At 51.9% G+C, this 18,471-nt stretch overlaps 1 long non-coding RNA gene across 1 annotated transcript; it reads right to left on the bottom strand.

Moving 5' to 3' along the window:
* Window positions 1-15,814: 15,814 nt before the first annotated feature.
* LOC139828185 (uncharacterized) lies at window positions 15,815-18,001 on the bottom strand. The gene is made up of 3 exons (XR_011739547.1): window positions 17,592-18,001; window positions 17,392-17,493; window positions 15,815-16,906 (listed from the first exon to the last, which is right to left on the bottom strand). It is a non-coding gene; the product is annotated as an uncharacterized lncRNA (long non-coding RNA).
* Between the last annotated feature and the right edge of the window lie 470 nt (window positions 18,002-18,471).

The following is an 18,471-nucleotide window of genomic DNA, read 5'->3' as shown; positions in this document are numbered from 1 at the left end:
CATGCCACTAAAACCGTATCAATTAACTGACTAGACAAAGTTTTCCTCTGGAATTTAACACGTGCATTAAAACTCCTCCAAACCGAAGCCCAGCTCTACTAGGCCGTCCCACAAGCGCAGGGCTTGAGCTCTGGTTTGAGCCCGATGCCGCACTCCCCGCGCCGGGCTGCAGTACCGCGCTGTGGCCACCGGGCGGCAGCACCAGCGACACCCGGCGGGCGGTGCACCGCGGGAGCACCGGGGCGCCACCGCGCATGCGCGGAACCGGGGCTGAACGTCCGCGTGCGTGCGGGGGTGACCTGCACCGGGGTGACCACCCGGGATCACCCACAGCAAACGAGCCACCCGGGACAACGCGGAACAGAGAATCCGCTCTAGAGAACCACCCCACCCAGAGAACCCTCCTCGGCGGAACCTCCCGGCGGCCCGTTCGAGCTCTCTAGTGCCCTATTTGCGTAGCCACGCCTCTGATTTGCATTTCTCCGCCCCATCCTCGCCCCGCCTGCCGTTCCCATGCGCCCCGCCCCTCCTCTTATCTCCCGCAATCTGATTTGCAGGCTTCGAATCTCAATTTGCATTCTCCCCGCCTACTCACCTCCCTGCCCAAGCCCCGAGGAGATTTGCATATCCGGCACGACGCTCTGCTCTGTTCTATTTCTATTCGACCCCATCTATTTCTATTATTTCTACTTCTATTAATTCTCGTTCTATTTCTTTTCCTGTTTTCTGTTTCTTTCCCTGCGAAGTACAAACCACACCTGATCTCACAGATGTCCAGTGTAACCTGTAGCTGCTTTTGGTAAATATGAGCAGAACTGTACAGCACACGGTTTTCCCAGCAACATGAAGCAGAGAGCGTATTCAAAAAAAAAAAAAAACAAACCACAAACACAAAGACGACACACAGCCTTGTAAGTCGGGTGATTAATTCTATTCAGTACGCTTTTACTTAAGTTAGATTACAAGAAAACTAAATTGGGCTCGCCCAGTGCCCTGTGAGTAGTAAAAACCATCACCACACAGTCAGTCACTCAGCAGAGAGCTCGCAGCAGCTCCCCGGCTGCCGCAGTTATGGAACGAAGCGTCTGGCTCGCACACAGAGCCCCCCAGCCCCTGCTCCCACGGCTGACCAGGTGCGGGTGCCGTTCTGCTCCCTGGGGGCAGCTCAGGCCTTTCCCTCAAGTGCACCCGCCAGAGACATTTCCGGGTAAGGATGAGTTTTTTAATCCTTTCTATAAACAGAATTTCTTTGCATTTTAAAAACCTTGTACATCACTGACATTGACTCCTATGTCTCTTTTTACACATACGTATGTATTTAGGGAATATATTTGATTCATATACATCATCTATTTCCACTGTAATATATATCTACTTAGACATCTACACACTTGCGTATGCATTTACATGTATATATCTGCTTAAACTTATACAGAATATCTGTTTATGCTTATATATATCACCACTTATTATCTAGAATATCCATTTATACTTACGCACCTGTTTAGCCTTCTCTTTGGACACAAATATCTTTCTAGACTTGCAGATGTTGGCATATTGTTACAATCATATTATTACATTTATGTATATTTAGACAGAGCTATCGATTCACACTTGGCGTGTGGCACGATGAGCAGTGACACGTGGCCAGCTGCACGGCTCAAGCACGAGGGACACCCCGACCTGCCAGGGAAAAGCGCCACTGAGAGCCAGACAGAAACAAAGTACGTCAGAGCACGCTGTCAAATATTGGGGAAACACTCATAGCATCCAGTTGCCTCTCTTTTTCAGTTTTTAGAACAAATACCCATCTGCTTAAGTACACCTAATAAATTATATGCTGCACCTACTCAACAATTACTCTTAACTATGGAAGTCAACATGTAAATTAGACCATTTTATTTGCTTTAAGTTTCATTGATAGGAAAATCAGTGAGATAGAAGACATGGGTTTACTTTAAAAAATAAATAAATATCCCCATTCCTGCAGTGCAGCATAAGGCTACGAAAAAGGAGCGTCAGACTCACGAACACTTTTGGCTGCACTGCAGCACACAGGGGAACACGTTTCTGTGACCGTGACAGCTCGACTGTCGCAACCGGGAACCCAAAGCCCAGCGGTGCCACCAACCTTTGCCAGGCCTGCTGTGCTGGGCTCTGCGGAAGGAAATGGACTTTGGTTGGTTGTTTCAAAGAAAATGAACAGTCCTGTTGTTGATGAGGCCACTGCCCACTACATCACCTGGGAAGATCCACTCGGAGGGCAGGTTCATAAAATGCAGCTTCTTGGAATGAGGAATGCTGCCGTTTTGGAAGATTTCTTACCAACTGAAGTCAGAACTACACACTGTAGGTTAAGAGAAAAAAGTCACTATTGAAACAATAACTCATCCAAACCACACATGGACTCACCGGCACCAGTTACGAGGCTGAAAGTGCTTCTTGGGAACACCTGGCAAACACGCAGAACAAAACCGATTTGCCCAGGTGCCTGTATCTCTGTCAGCTTTTTGAGTACTATTCTAAGATATTTTAAAAACCTATTGAGTGAAAAAGAACAAAGCATTTGTCATTGAATCAGGTTGTTTCTTCTGGACATCTGAACTCTTACAAACACCTCCTTTCCTCTTTTAGTACAAAATCATTTCCATAGTATCATTCAATAGTAAGCCCACAGAAACAGAAGATTACGCTTTCAGGAAGAGAAAATAACCAGAGGGAGGTGAGCTCTGCACAGGTGTACCGTGCTCCAGAACAGACCTTATTTTTAGTACTCCTGGTAAAATATTTCGTATTAAAAATATAGAAGGAGAGTCGGTGCATTCTTAATGTTAACTTTAAAGTCCACTCTACAAGTACCTGAGGAAAAGTGCAGACACGCGTCCTAGCCGTACCTTGTACGGGCAGACCGCTCTGGATTCCTTCTGTCTGTCTGGTACTTCTGTAGCAGAAGACGGGGCAACCGCGGTGAAACGGTGGCAGCAGACATCCAGCTGAAAGAGGAAAAGCCCTTCAGAACAAAGCTGGAGAGGAACCTGACACTTCCTTTTTTCTTGTGAAGGCTACAGTTGAGTGGAGAAAAAAGTATTTTGCACCATCTTCAGTACAGCTGTTGATACGGCCACTGGAGCGTTTGCGTTTTTTGGATAACCAGGCCATTTTTGACTCATTGGCAGTCTGAGTTCCCTAGAACACATTTTCCCAGATACACACAGAACACAGACACAGATATCACCCAAGTATAGCCAAGATTTCCTTCCTCGCCCTGGATGCTGTCATTGAAGAGCCCAGCAGCCCATCCGTCCTCGTGAACCGCCCCACTGGAAAAAAACAAAAATTATCTTTTCCAGGCTGTTTCTTCAAAGGGTAAAGATATTTTAAATTGCAGTTATCTTTTCCAACAAAGTGATTTTGTGATTCCTTTGAAAAGGAGGGTAAGCTTGCCAGAGAAAGATAGGGACAGGGAGCAAGACAAGGTGACACAGAGAGAGGGGCAAAAGGGCCAGGGAGCAGGGCAAAGGGAAGAAGAGGCCAAAATGAGAGACAAGGAGCAGGAGACAGAGACGGTGGGAAAAATCCTAGAATGGGCAGTGGGAGAGACAGACAAAGGAGAAGTGGGCGCCGGGCTGCGGGACAGAGACAGGAAGGAGGAAACGCAGTGACAGGGAGCAGGGCAGAGCAACAGAGAAACAAAAACAAAGAGGGAAGAAGACAGAGAAACCAGGAGTAAGACAAGAAGAAGGGCAGAGAAACAGGAACCGGGGTGGGTAGGGAGCAGGACCAAGAGATGGGGCGAGGATGGAGATGGAGGAAGAAACCTGGGATGGCCAACAGGACAGGGAAGAATATGACTGTGGGTAGGGAGCAGGACACAGGGATACAGCGAGAAACAATGGGACAGGGAGCAGCATTAAAGGTCAGAAAGAATAAGAGATGAACAGGAAGGAGGAATGGAACGCCGAGATGCTGAACAAAAAACGCCAGCAACAGTGAGCGAGACAAACGAATAGAGAGAGAAGGGCAAGGCAGGAAGAAGAGAGATAGGAAGGTGGGAGATAAGAGCTGCACGTACAGGTACTGAGAAGAAAAGAACAGCAGGGAACAGGCCAGAGAAACTGTGGGGAAAAAAAGAGACTGATGCAGATCAAGACAAAGATATGGAAAAGGGAAAAACAGCTATAGAAGATGGAGCAGGACACAAAAATAGAGAGAAAAGGAGAGGTATAGGGAAGCAAAATTTTAAAATAATAATAATAAACCAAAACCACCACCAAGGAGGGGCAGGGAGGCACCAGGACACACAAGCCGGGGACGAGGCCCCGAGGGCCAGGGACTCACAGCGGCTCTCGCTTTCGGTGGCTGCCAGGAGGCTTCTAACAGCTCAGACGCTCCCGTCTCCTTCTCTCCTCCCTTCCTCTCCGGTAACTCGGGGCGCTCGGCCGTCCTCAGCCTAGGAGAACACGGTGGGGTGTCAGGGCTCCTACGAGACGAGGCTTCGGGGACATGGAGCCTCGCTGGCTCGCTCGCCAGGCAGCCGTCCCGCTCCAGGATACGCGCACGGACCCTGCCGCGCACGTTGGCCCCCGGCCCGCCGCACGCCGCGCAGAGGGAGCCTTCGCCACCCGGAGAGAGGGGCTCGCTCTCTCGCCCGCTGCAGGAAGCGGACATTGGGCCGACGGCCCCGCATTTCTTCCTCTTTACCTCTCCCCAACCTCTCTGGCTCCAGCAGCAGCAGCCCCCGTCCACGCACGGGACGTGCTCCCCTGTCCCTTCTCCCGCCACGCTGCCAGACGAGCCTCGCCAGCCCGAGGCGGGCGCAGCCAACGGCATCCCCCGGGCTGGGAGTGAACGGCCACATCCTCAGCGCGGCCTCTGGGAGAGGGAGAGAAGAAGCAGCGGCCGTTAGCACCGTAGCTCACCCCTGCCCCAGCCTGCTCCTTCCGCAGGGGCCACCGGAGAGGTGCCGAGGGCCGGCTTGCTGCCTTCACAACGGGGCTTGGGAGCGGCCCAGGAACACGGGACGGGTTCGCAGGAGCTGCCGGAGCTGGGGGCGGCTGCACGGGGCGAGCGGGGCCGCGGGAGGAGGCTTGGCGGGAGCTCTGGCGAGCTGGGGACGCACCCGGCGTCTGCCCCCGGCCGGCTGTCACCTCCTGCTCCTCTCCCGCACGCTGGGGACGGAGGACGGCGCCGCGTCTCCCACCTGGGCGCTGCTCCCCAGGTTCCATTCCCCGCCTGGGCTGGGGGGTCTGCTGAGCATCGGGCGTTCACAGCTCCCCCTCAGAAACACAGAAATTCCAAATTAGAGTTCAGCCTCTGAAAAAAGTAGAGCAGGAGAAAGCAGAGGAATTAGTCAGAAGAAGGGACAGGAGAGCAGCTGAGCTAACGGAGGATTCGAGGGAAACGGGCCACCTCAAAACACAAGGCATCCTCAAAAAAACAGAGCAACTGCAGCAACGCCAGACAGCATTAAGACAAACTGACACCGTTTAGGACACGCTCAGCATAAAAGCAAACACATCCACCGGTGCAGGAAAGCATCTCGCCCCTTCCCCACAGCACCGCCACAGGACACAGCCCTGTGAGGCCACGGGATGGGCTTGTACTGAAACGGAGAAATAAGCTTGACAGCAGAGTCAATTACACCGTTAAGCAGGCAATGTTTCTTTCATCTGCACTGGGGAGCTCTGGGGGTCGTCCTCTGTAAGTGCTCCCACGACTGGATACTCTTGCATTGCTTATAGTCACACAGCTGCTACATATTAATTACAATTGCTTTAAATTTTGAACATACTATATATCTAGCCTAAGAAATAATTGATGAAGTTACTTATAAATGTTTAGTTTCTCACTCACAACACATCTATTAGTTAAATATAAACTAAGCTCTCAGCTTCTAAACAATGTGTTATTAAATCTTCTGTCTCCCTCTTGTCGTGCAGAAGGATCTAAAACGTGAAAAACATCCCCTCATCGTGCCGGCGGTCAGAAAGCATTTACCTCACGTGAACCGGTTAATGAAGGGTACATCTTCTATAACTTCATCGCAGTATACATTAACTTGGTAGCTTCTCTTGAATTCCCCCCTTTTCAATATACTTGCAAACTCTTTGGCAGTATAAATCTACGAAATATTATCATCTCGCGTTGTGGTACAGCACAATTATTTGTTACCCACTAGCGGTACCAAACAGACCACTGTAGCGTAACGTAAGTAAAAACGACTAGCATCAAAATCAGAGTCCTAAGATCAATGCTGACAGAACTGCGAAGCCGCAGCTCCTGCCGGTTCTGACGTTGGTTTCTGGCACTTCTGACCGCTTCGGGTCAAACGGCGCCTCTTCCCCCGGCCGTGCGCTGCAGTACCCGAGTTTCGCCACAGGGCGGCAGCACTGAGACCGCCGCGGCAGCCCCGGGCGAGCGGTCGTGCCGCGTTTCGCGGGAACCCCGCAAAATAAACCCCAGAAAACAAACGCGACAAAACAAAAAAGCACACAGAGAGCCGCGGAACGAAAGCCGCACGTACAGGACACAGAACCCGCCGGGCCTCGCCCCGAGCTCCCGGCGAAGCGGCGCCCGACCCGCCACGCCACCGAGCCTGCAACCGCGCCTTCGCTCCCACCAGCTTCGCCAGCTCGGCCGTAAGGGCAGCGGGGAAACCGAACCGAACGCCTCCTCACCGCGCCGGCCCATCCCACTCCCCCCGTTCCAACGGCACGGTCACCCTCGCCGCGGACGCAGTCACCTGCCGCCTCTTTCGCCACTCCGTTCCCCTCGCACTCTCCCACCGCCCCGCGGCGGGAGGCTCCCGGCTGTCGCCTCCTTCCCCTCTGCCTTTCTGCCGCCTCCGGGGACCTCACGAAGGGCTGCCCTGAGCCGCCTACCTCCAGGTCCCCGGGCGCCGGTTGCAGCAACCGCTCCGCAACCGCCCCGACCCCCGTTCCCGTTAATTCCCGGTACCCACCCCGAGACACCACGGACCCGCTCGCCAGGACCCGCGCTGATTGGCTGCTTTCCACCCCCCCACACTGTCCTCCTATTGGATGCTCCGTCCGGTGCCCAGGAGCCAGCAACGCCCGCCCCTCCGGCAAAATGATAGCCTGCCTAGGCACGTCAATCACCATTTTCTCCGCCTATCAGCGCTCGCAGTTTGGGCATGCACAGTAGGGAGGCAGCAGCACCCGCCCCCTTCCGCAACACGATTGGCTGCCGAGAACCAGTCAATCACCATTCTCTCGGCCCATCAGTACTCGCAGTTTGCTCATGCGCAGTACGGAGCCTCCGACACCCGCCCCTCCGGCAATCTGAGTGGCGGACAGAATGGCAATTGACGTGCCTTGGCAGCCTATCAGCGATCCGCCCCCCCCCCCCAGCCTTCCCGCGCCATCTGATTGGCCCGCTCTGCACCCTCACCCGTCTGCTCTCCGCCCTGCCGGGACCCCCACGCCCTTTGCCCGCGCGGCTTCCAGCAGCCGCGTTTGAAAGGAAACAACAAAGCGCGCTCCTTTGCTTTACGCTGACAAGGGGGGCGGGTGGTCACCTACCCTTAAATTCATTGTGAACAGAGAGAGCCCTAAGGAGCTCCGGCCGGCAGGTTTCTCTCCCCTGTGCCCGGGACCGAGGAGACGCCGCCGCCTCCTGCCGCCGCCTCGCCCGTTCCCCTCGCAGCGGGGCCTCCCCGGGAGAGCCGGGGGCCTCGTTTTTTCCCGGCTGCTCGTCCGACCGCTGCCCTCCCCTTTCTGACGGGCACGACGCCGCCCGCAGCGGCAGAGTCCCCCTCTTACCCCCGGCACGGGCACCGGGCGCCGCTCCCCAGCTGCAGTTCCGGGCGGTGGCCACCAGACGGCAGCACCGAGCGCGGTCACGCAGCGCCCCCCGGGCCCCGCAGCGCGGGCGCTTTTTCTTGACCCGTGGGCAGCCTGAGCTCCCCGAACGCGCTTTCCCAGAGCCGCGCACATGGCAGACACACTGATAAAAGATAATAGCCCGACATTGCTAAAATGTGTTTTTTTCCTAAAGATGCCTTCTGTCCTAATAAAATACATTGCCTCTCCCTGTGCCCCGTGTCTTGTCTGCAGCAGTAACTCGGCTCGCCCGCAGCTGTGGCAGCTCTGCTGCTGCTACAGGGTCAGTTCCAGCCCTTACCCTCGGCTGAGCAGCAGCCGGGCAGGCGCTGCTGCTCTGGGCGCTGCGCATCCTTCAGGAACGGTTCTCAAACGATCCTGTGCAACGATGTCCAGAGCCAGGACCCCCGCGGCGGGGGACAGGAGCACACGGCCGGGCCCGTCCCGGCTCGGGGCTGTTTCCGCAGTCGCTGTGAGCTGATCCGTGAGCTGGAACCAACCTCCCCATGCCCCGGCCCGGCCCTTTGTCCCCGGCTTTCCCAGGGCAGCGCAGCGGGCTGGGTCACACCAACTGTTCTCTGCTGGCACCACCCAGCCGGGTCACCTGTGTCTGCGGTTGTGGGGACACCCCACGGGCTCCCTGGAAACGGACATCACAGCACTGAGAGGGGGCGTTCAGGAGCCTCTGCGCTTTTGGGTTGGTTTGTTTGGGTTTTTTTTCCTTTTGTTGTTTTGATCGTTAGCTTCTTGTTGTCGGTTGGTTTGTTTTTAAGCTGTTACTCTATATAGCTCATCCATGGTGCTTATAGAGCATGGGTAAATCTACCCTGCTTCCTCACAGGAGACAACCATCTCGCTTTACAACAGGTGATTGAATCTGCTATAGAAAAGTTCAACCACCTCCTGTACAGCAAAGGATAAAAGAAAGTATGGATTTTTGTTGCATCTAATCCCCAATGCAAGTACCCATTAACAATACATTAGCAGTGGGTTCCTTCAAATATTCACAGTGAAGGTAGTTCCTGGCACGATTGTATTAGCGTTCTTACTATTTTACGGGAGAAACACAGGGCACAGCTGATTTTGCCCACGTGCAGCGCAGTGATCACACGGGTGTGGTGAACCGGGTGGAAGGCCCTAGAAAAGGAAAATCAGCCTCCGGGTGCAGGGCCAAAACAGAAATCCTTTTCAAACTGTGCCATTTTAAAAAGCTACCAGGGGTATAAAGCAGAAAAAAGAGCAGTGAATGTGTATAATGACACAATTCGATGGTTCTCCAGTTCCATGATGTGCTCTTTTACTAACAGTGTCTGCTGGAGTGGATACCCTGGACACCAACAAGCGGGTCCTGGTGCTGTGCCCATGGCGATTCATCCACTGTGGCCGTGGGTGTCAGGCCCTGATACAATAGACACAAAACCTTGGGAGGGAGGTGATCACAGTAGAACGCTTAGAGATAACGGGCTAGCAGACTTGATTTAATCTTTATTTAAAAATACACGTGGCTGCTGTCTTTTCTACAGTTTAGGTAGGACGGGCTCCAATATCTCTATGAATTACAATACATGACAAAAATTAAAGGGGGAAAGCTTTATTTTTACAATGGTAAATACAGTCTAAATCGTAATTTGGGAAACAGATAAAGGGGTGTAGCAAATGAGGCACAGACGATCCTGTTTTATCTCAGAAGGCTTTGGCGTATTTACAGCTTTAGGCACAGCGTGTCCAATCCCGTATAAAATGCACTGTCCATACCAATTCAGCCTGTCCCCCGATATAAGGACATCAGGATGCCACCCTGCATTCACCAAGGGACAATCCTGATCTAATGTTCTCTGTGTATTCTACACCAATATCTGTTCTTCAACAAACCTTTTACTGGTTTCAATTTCTTTCCCTGATTGTCCTTTTTCAAATACAATGCGTATGTAACATTTTGTATTGTGTAATATGCATTATATAATAGACAATATATGATTTAAAACATCTCATTATATATTACATGTAGTGCATTACTATACTACACATCTCGGGTATACCCACCCAGACCTGTGCAGCATATTAATATTATTTACAGTGGCCACCATTAATTACAATATTCCCTGGTTGCTGTTCCCCAGGGAGTCAAACGATCCTTTTCCAATGTCACAAAACACAGCCCGGGGGGGATTTCTTCCGAATCGCTGCTGTCCATTGTCCACTACCTATTTCACAATCACAATAACAGACAATTGGTGAACCATAAGTATTGGACTACAAAATCACCCAAGACACAAGTAACAACAACAACAAATCACTAAAGACACAAACAATCATACAATTGCTAAGGCACAAACAGCAAAATCACTAAAGGTACCTTTACCAAATTACTATTCCCTCGTTTTTCTCTTTTATTTATTGTTTTCTCATTTTCCTCTTTGGTTTTTTATTTCTTTTTAATTTACCCAATTTACCAAAACGCGCAGACCCAACGCGCTGGTGTCGCCCACGTCTCGCGCAGGCAGCCTGCAAACAAACCAGACTATGAAAGTGCCTTATCTCATTGATGGGGTTTTACCCACGTCCCGAGCTGGCCCGAGGATCCGTGATCCCTTCCGGGAATTCCCCGGTGCCGGCACAAGGTCCCAGAGATCCTGGGGTCCACGGGAGGTCAGGCAGATTATCCCATCCTCGTCGCCAGAAAACGATACCGAAAAGTCGGCAAACAGACTCTTTAACACTGTTTTGAAAGGGTTAAAAAGCAGGCACTTTTATTACGGCGCGCTGGGCACTCGGGGGATCGCTCCTCTAATCCAGCGTGCGTTCCGCTTTCCTCTGGTTTTACATATCCTGGAACTCCTGAAACAGCAAAACATGCCAACCACTGTTTACAGACGTCCCGTGCTCTTTCACCAGTGCGTGCAGCCGCAACGAGAAATCTGGAATGAGCGTCTACAGAAACACATACGTATTTACCCACTTCAGAACAACGCGTTACATCAGCTGGCCGTACTTGTCAGTAATCCCTCCTGGATTAACACCCTCTTTGGATGGCACGGGTGCCGACTGTTGGCAGTCAGGGCAGGACATAAGAACGCTCCTGGCCTGATCCGTTGTAATTTGAAATTGTCGTTTTAACGACTTTGCATTCTGGTGAAAGAGTTTATGTGATAATTTAGCTTGCTCCAAGGCTTTAGGCACAGTAAGCGGCACAGCTCGTGCATCGGCCCTCCTATTGCCTTCCGCAAGAGGTCCTGGAAGGGCAGCGCGAGAGCGGATGTGCGCTGCATAAAAACCATGACGTCTATGATTTATTAGGAACCATAGCATTCTCAATCCAGCCATCAAAAGAGGATTATCCTCTTCCTTAAGAAAAGAAGCTTCCAGGCGGTTAAGTATGCCAGCTGCATAATGAGTCAGTTACAACATTCAAAGGCTCATTACAGAACACTCAAAAGCGATCCTAACAGCTGTCAGCTCAAGAACTTGTTTGACCCTTGGTCTCCTTTTTCTACCTTGTGTTTGCAACACTGGGTATCTGAGTTTAGCCATGTAATTACAACTTTACGTGAGCAACCAGAGGCATCGGTAAATTCAGTCTTGTCGTTGCTGACAGCAGCACTTGCCATACAACGGTAAATTACCAATTTCAGCCCACACTTTATGTTGAGGGTAATAAACTGATATGTTCCCTGCGTATGTTGCCAATGCAATCTGGAAATTCACATCTTCAGTTAATTACCATTGTAACTTCACCTTTGTTCTAGGAACAAATACACCTTCAGGTCTATCCAATACATAGCATATAAACATTCCCTGCCTTTAATTATTGGTTTTGAATACATTTCTTTTATTATCCAAACTGTTTCCATTAGCGCGTGAGCTAGAAAAACCCATACTGCCCCAATCACCTTTCTCCTTCCTTGAGCTCTCCTGACCTGTGGTTCCACCACCCGTGTCTTCTTTCTGGGGCCCTCTTGACTCACAGGTGCGCTCCAACCCTCCTTCTCGATCACTCTTCCTCACAGGTTCGCCTCCTTCCGGGTGCAGCACCGCGCTTTGCGCACAGGCTTTCCTTCCTTGTCCAATTTATACAATGGCCTCTGCTCACAAGATTTCATCAAGGTTGCTCTATTCACATTATCACCAGGTGGTTCCTCAATCTCTTTCCTGTGAGCTAAAATACACCCGAACGGGCTCTTTTTCAGAATACCGCTACTACGCCGTCCTCCCATTACGCGTCACACGGAACGACACGGCTCATCTTGTAACAAATACGAGCAAATAACTATTAACACCTACAGCAGTACTCCACAGATAATACTCAAACCTACCCACGACACACCGCCCTCACAAGTTGTACTCCAAGTTTATCCCACCGTCTCCAAAACAAAACAATTCCGGTACCCAGCTCAAATCTCTCTAACACTCAGCACCGCAATTAGGACACTCTGCAACACAGATGGCTCCACAACGCTCACACTCCTTGCAAGTTAAAGCCACAGCAGCTCCTGCTGTAGTTTTTGGTGTTCAAGTGCATAGTCAGAACCAAGGCACATCCAAGAATTAAACCCAACTACGGTACACTTCACGGCTACATACAGAGCCAGCTTTGCACCACAACGGAGCACGGGAACAACCAACACCAAAAGCTGGCCGCACAAACAACTCCACAGCAACTACTGTATACCTCTAAGGTGCTCGCAACCCCGTCCATGCTATCCTGCCGAAATTCCGTACCACGACTTACGGACAGTTCGCGAGCACGTGACCGGTCCCAAATTTCAGAGAAGAAAGACTTCTCACCAGAGGTCCTCGTCCGTCCCCGCGGCGATCCGACCGAGACGAGGAGTCTCTCCAGAGACATCCCCGGGGTGCGCCAAGAGAGTCCTCGGCTCCACGGGCCCTGCGGCCGGACAGAGCGGGTCCTCCGGCTGGCTCACCAGCTGAAACGGGGAAAGAAACGGGACGGCAGAGTCAGCAGCACTGCTAAGCCACGTTCTTTATTTCATTTGACGATGTTAGTTATAATTGTTTAGTTTCTCGCTGACAATACATCTGTTAATTATTAGTCAAATATAAACTAAGCTCTCAGCTTCTAAACAACGTGTTACTTAACCTTCCATCTCCCTCTTGTCGTGCAGACGGATCTAAAAGGTGAAAAATATCCCCTCATCGTGCAGGCGGTCAGAAAGCATTTACCTCATGTCAACTGGTTAATGACGGGTACACCTTCTATAACTTCATCGCAGTATACGTTAACTTGGCAGCTTCTCTTCAAAAGCGAGAAGAGAAAAAAGGGACAGGGCTCTGAAAAAACAAGGCAGAGATCAAAGCAGCGGGGGGGACAGAGGAAAAGAGGCCGGAAGAGCATCAGGAACAGGGCACAGAAAGAAACAAATCGGCGCGGCGGCAGCGGCGCGGAGACGGAGGATAAAAACCCGGCACGGTCAACGGGACAGAGAGGAACGCGACCACGGGCAGGGAGCGGGACACGGGGACACGGCGAGGAACCACGGGACGCGGAGAGATACCAAAAAGTCGGCAAAAAAGACTCTCTAACGCTGTTCTGAAAGTGTTAAACGGCGGGCAATTTCAATACAGCGCACCGCACGCTCAGAGGATGGCCCCTGTATTTGAGCGTACGTGTGATTCACGCTTCTTGGTATTCTTTACATACACCTATTGCATATTCATTTGCTTCTACCGCTTAGTTAGTGCATTAAACAGAAGTTCTTTCCATAACCCCACCCTTCGCTGGCAGTCCATCTCTGGTATGCCAGTGTCCATCAAGGGTCTCCAGCGGTCCCCGGTGCCCCTGCAGCCCGGTGCCCCCTGCCCCGGTGTCGGCTCCTCGACCTCATGTCTTGAGCACGCCCGCTGTCATTTTGTGCTGCTACTCAAGTAGCTCCTTCTCCATTTAGTGGAACGTCCCATTTTCCCAGCCTGCGAGCCAAGGACATCCCGCTTTGCCCCACCTCCAGTCCCTACAGAGCTAGTGTTTCTCTGTTAGGTTTCTGTTCCGTTAGGCCTGGTCTTGCTGCCTTATGCCAAGGGCTTTCTACAAGATTTTTGTTCCTCCTATCAACGGGAAGCAAGAGAGAGGGCAACAGGCAAAAACGATGGCAGAGCGAGAGACCGCGGGGAACACAGGGGCTTGGAGGAAGAAAGAGAGGAATGAGGAGCCCTGCGGAGAGACGGAGGACAGGAAAAAAGAAAATAAAAAGAGAGAAAAAAAACGGGGCGGCACAAAGGCTCAGAACGCGAACGAGGACGGGAACAGTGCCGTACGGAATGAAGAAAGCCGGCAACGCCGAGCACGACAAAGGCACAGAGAGAGAGACGGCGAAGGGAGGGAGGAAGGAAAGAGACAGAGCAGCACATACAGACACAGAGAGGAAACTAATGGCAGGGAAAAGAACGGGCCAGAGAAAGCGTGGGGAAAAAGGAGACGGAGGGGCAGGGGGGCACCAGGACACACAAGCCGGGGACGAGGCCCCGAGGGCCAGGGACTCACAGCGGCTCTCGCTTTCGGTGGCTGCCAGGAGGCTTCTAACAGCTCAGACGCTCCCGTCTCCTTCTCTCCTCCCTTCCTCTCCGGTAACTCGGGGCGCTCGGCCGTCCTCAGCCTAGGAGAACACGGTGGGGTGTCAGGGCTCCTACGAGACGAGGCTTCGGGGACATGGAGCCTCGCTGGCTCGCTCGCCAGGCAGCCGTCCCGCTCCAGGATACGCGCACGGACCCTGCCGCGCACGTTGGCCCCCGGCCCGCCGCACGCCGCGCAGAGGGAGCCTTCGCCACCCGGAGAGAGGGGCTCGCTCTCTCGCCCGCCGCAGGAAGCGGACGTCGGGCCCACAGCCCCGCATTGCTTCAGGATCTTTCCAGATCTACAGATTCTGACATATTTACAATTACATAGGTTTAGACGGAGATATCTATTTGCACTTATTAAAAAAATACGTACACGGGTATGAGTGAATACATAGAGATGATATTTAATATCCGTTTAGATTATGTAACGCACAGTCATTACAGGTAGCTCTACCTACTCACACTTTTCTCTATTTTAAATTGCTTTCTATATAATTTTTTCTCATTTTCGAGTCCTTCATTTTTTAATTTACATATAGACAAGATATTGGTATTTTTAAAACCATCAACAGGAATTTTTTACATTCTAAAAATCCTTTATATAATAGAGTAGAAAAGGGCGTTGATATAAAAGCATTTGATAGACACGTGAATGCCATCCTGCAATATATAAATACCAAGGACAGATTTCTCTGTTTGCAATTCCCACACTCGTGTTTACAGGTCGAACACGTGTTCTCCTCCCCCGGGAATTTTCAGGCACGTTTGGACTGTGACCCCCTCTTTTCAGGGGGACTCCCTTTTGACCCCCGCATCCCCCACCCGCATCGCCGGCCCCTGCTCACGCTGGGGCGCCACAAGTGACACCGTCACGCGACACGAGGGAAACGGCCCCGACAGGCAGCTCATTGTGTCATTTACTCTCATTGTGTCATTTACACGTGCACGTACCACAACCCCCAAAAAGCAGGGGGGGGCTCCCCTAGGAAAACAAAGCGGGGGCAGCGCCCCAAACAGCCGCAGCCCCCGGCCCACAGGCCGGCAGCCGCCCCCCGGCACGGGAATGCTCCTGGCCAACCTGAGAAGGGAGCTGCTGTGAGTGCCACCCAATAGCCATACCCCTCTTTTCTAGGCAGCTTGGAGAACCCTATTTGCCAGTGTTGTCCTGGGACATTTCCCTCGTCCAATTGTTCTCATTTATACCCTGTATACAGTATTAAGATGATGGTTTTCTAGACACATTTCACATTGCTGGGTCACTCCTTCGCAAACAGTTTATAAATTCACTCTTACCTTTTCACCTAATCGTAACAGAGCGCATCAGCTCCTTGCGCTGCGAGGTACCACTGCTCTCCCGTCACCAGTGACAGCTTCTTTGGACCCTAATTCTAATTCGGCTATAAATCTCCTATTAATTTCTTATCCTCTTTGTTGCGGTTTCCTGATGTTGGCTGGAGGAGACAGCCACCTGGGATCAGAGATGCGGCTTTTGTATCGGTCTCTGTCCTTTCGGTGGCTGGTTTCACACTGGCATCTGCTAACTTATTTCCAGTTTCCTGATCAGTGTTTCCCTTCTGAGGCCCTTTGCAACGCACGATGGTAACTTTTCCAGCAACAGCACAGCTTCCAACAACTGGAGTATCATGTTTAATCTGTTTAAAAAGCATGCAATTGAAGAAGCGAACGTATGCTTGCCTGTTTGAGTGAGCGTTCCTTAAACAGCTTCTCTACGTACGTCGCCGGATATCTTTGCTGCAGGTTTCGCTGCATCGTTCATCCGTTCGAGCAGAAGCTGACCGTTTCAACTGCAGTCATCATCATAGCCGTCACTTGGATTCTGGCCATCGCAATCACGCGTCCTTCTGCCGTCATGCTGCACGTACAAGAAGAGAAACATTTCAGGGTGATCCTCGGCTACGGCAACGAAACCCGCCCCGTATACTGGTGCCGAGAGGACTGGCCTGACCCAGGAATGAGAAAGATCTACACAACAGTTCTCTTTGCGAACATCTATCTGGCTCCCCTGTCGCTCACTGTTATCATGTACGCCAGGATAAGCATTGCTCTCTTCAACACTGCGATGCCCACGGTGGGAAAGCACAGCCAGGAGCGATGGCACAGCACGTCAAAGAAGAAACAAAGAGTAATCAAAATGCTCGTTATTGTGGTTTTGCTTTTCACCCTCTCCTGGCTTCCCTTGTGGACTCTGATGATGCTTTCTGACTATGTCAACCTTTCAGATGTCCAGTTGCACTTCTTTCACATTTATATCTATCCCTTTGCTCACCGGCTGGCCTTTTTCAATAGCAGCGTCAACCCCATCATCTCCGGTTTCTTTAACGAAAACTCTCACCGGGGCTTTCAAGCCGCCTTTCAACTTCAGCTCTGCTCCCGGGAGGTGGCTCACAGGGACACCTGTTCTCAGCAAGGCCACAGCAATGTCATTTTGTCAGCTGGCAACCCCCAGACACCCCAGGATCAAGCTTCTCAAAACCCTAAGGGAAAAGGGAAGACAGTTAGGAAAGGAAATTGGGTGAATAACCAGCAAGATTTGACAATGGAGGCTCTAGAAGACACCTGCAATGACGGGACTAAGTGAAACATGCTATGCACTACCAAAACGATGTAAGCCTAGCAGAGTTGGTTTGTTGTGTTGTGAAACTCACGCTCTGTCAGCCCCTTGACAGTGTTTCTTTTTTGAAGGAGATACACAACTTGCCCAGTATCTGAATGTGTGATGTGAGCAGAAAGCCAAATTCATCCTCCTGTGTTAGCAGCTTGAAGAAGGTGCAACCGCCCTGCAGTCAGTGATGACCCACTCTGCTCCCGAACTGGGCTGGAGCAGAGACGTGGCTAAAACGGGCGAGCGTAGGGAGGAGACTCAGCCCAGCAGGTACCACACGGAACGTGAAACTCCGGGCAGCGTGCCTTCGTTTCAAGGGAGGAACACACACACAGAGCACAAAGGACGTTACTCTACCTGAGACACACACTGTCCTTAGCAGCTGCACAGCAACGTTGTCTCTGTGATTTGGAGTTGTGGTGGCAAATGATGGAGCTCCGTACGTCGCACCTTTCAAACCTGCACACAGAAAGACGCTTCACCCCACAGGTGACACCAGAAACTAGGAAGCCTCCAAAATGAATTTACAACCCCACAGCCAAACCAGTTACACTCACCCCCACAACCAATCCTGCTCTACACACATCTCCTCCTCCTTCAGACACCCTTCAACAGCCAGATCCACAGTCATCTCCCAATGGGTCATTCACTGCACTAAACGCAGCAGGGCGGGGGAGAGGGGGGGGGAACTAAAGGAAATTTAAAAAAAACCCTCCCTGACTGTGTTTTTTTCAGTGGCATTTCTTGGCGTTATTTTTGTCGGGCGTTGGAGGTAAAGGTTTAGCTTCCATTACCTGCTGGGCAGTCGTCACTGCATGCCCAGGTTCACGTACCCCTTGCTTTATGCAAAGCTGCTTCCATCAGCGACCCAGGAGTCTTCAGCATCCTCCAGCGGCTGGTCCTTTCAATCCGCTCCGCCGGAGCGAACAGCTTCTGCTGTTTCCAAGCAATCGTGGGCCACCGACTGCAAAACGGATCCACTGAGGAAAGAAGCCGGATCGACAATGTTAGTGGTAGAAATATTTACATCTTTAAACGTTCTAAGGAGCCATCGAGGCAGGGATGTCGTTTTTACACAAATGGGGACGGACACTGACACACAGATACCTGGCCGCGAGCCCTGCGGGGCGAACAGCGCCTCTGCCCCCGGCCGTGCGCTGCAGTACCCGAGTTTCGCCACAGGGCGGCAGCACTGAGGCGCGCTGCGGCACGGCATTGGGGCGCCCGGGTGCAGCACCGCGCTTTGCCCACAGGACGGCAGCACTGAGACCGCCGCGGCAGCCCGGGCCGAGCGGTTGTGCCGCGTTTCGCGGGAATCCCGCAGAAAAATAAACAAAAAACAAACACAACAAAACAAAAACGCACACAGAGAGCCGCGGCACGAAAGCCACGCGTACAGGACACAGAACCCGCTGGGCCTCACCCCGAGCTCCCACC

The sequence above is a fragment of the Patagioenas fasciata genome, chromosome 6, assembly GCF_037038585.1.
Source record: "Patagioenas fasciata isolate bPatFas1 chromosome 6, bPatFas1.hap1, whole genome shotgun sequence".
NCBI lineage: Eukaryota > Metazoa > Chordata > Aves > Columbiformes > Columbidae > Patagioenas > Patagioenas fasciata.
The sequence above is the reverse complement of the archived record's forward strand: the minus strand, read 5'-3'. Positions and strand labels throughout refer to the sequence as shown.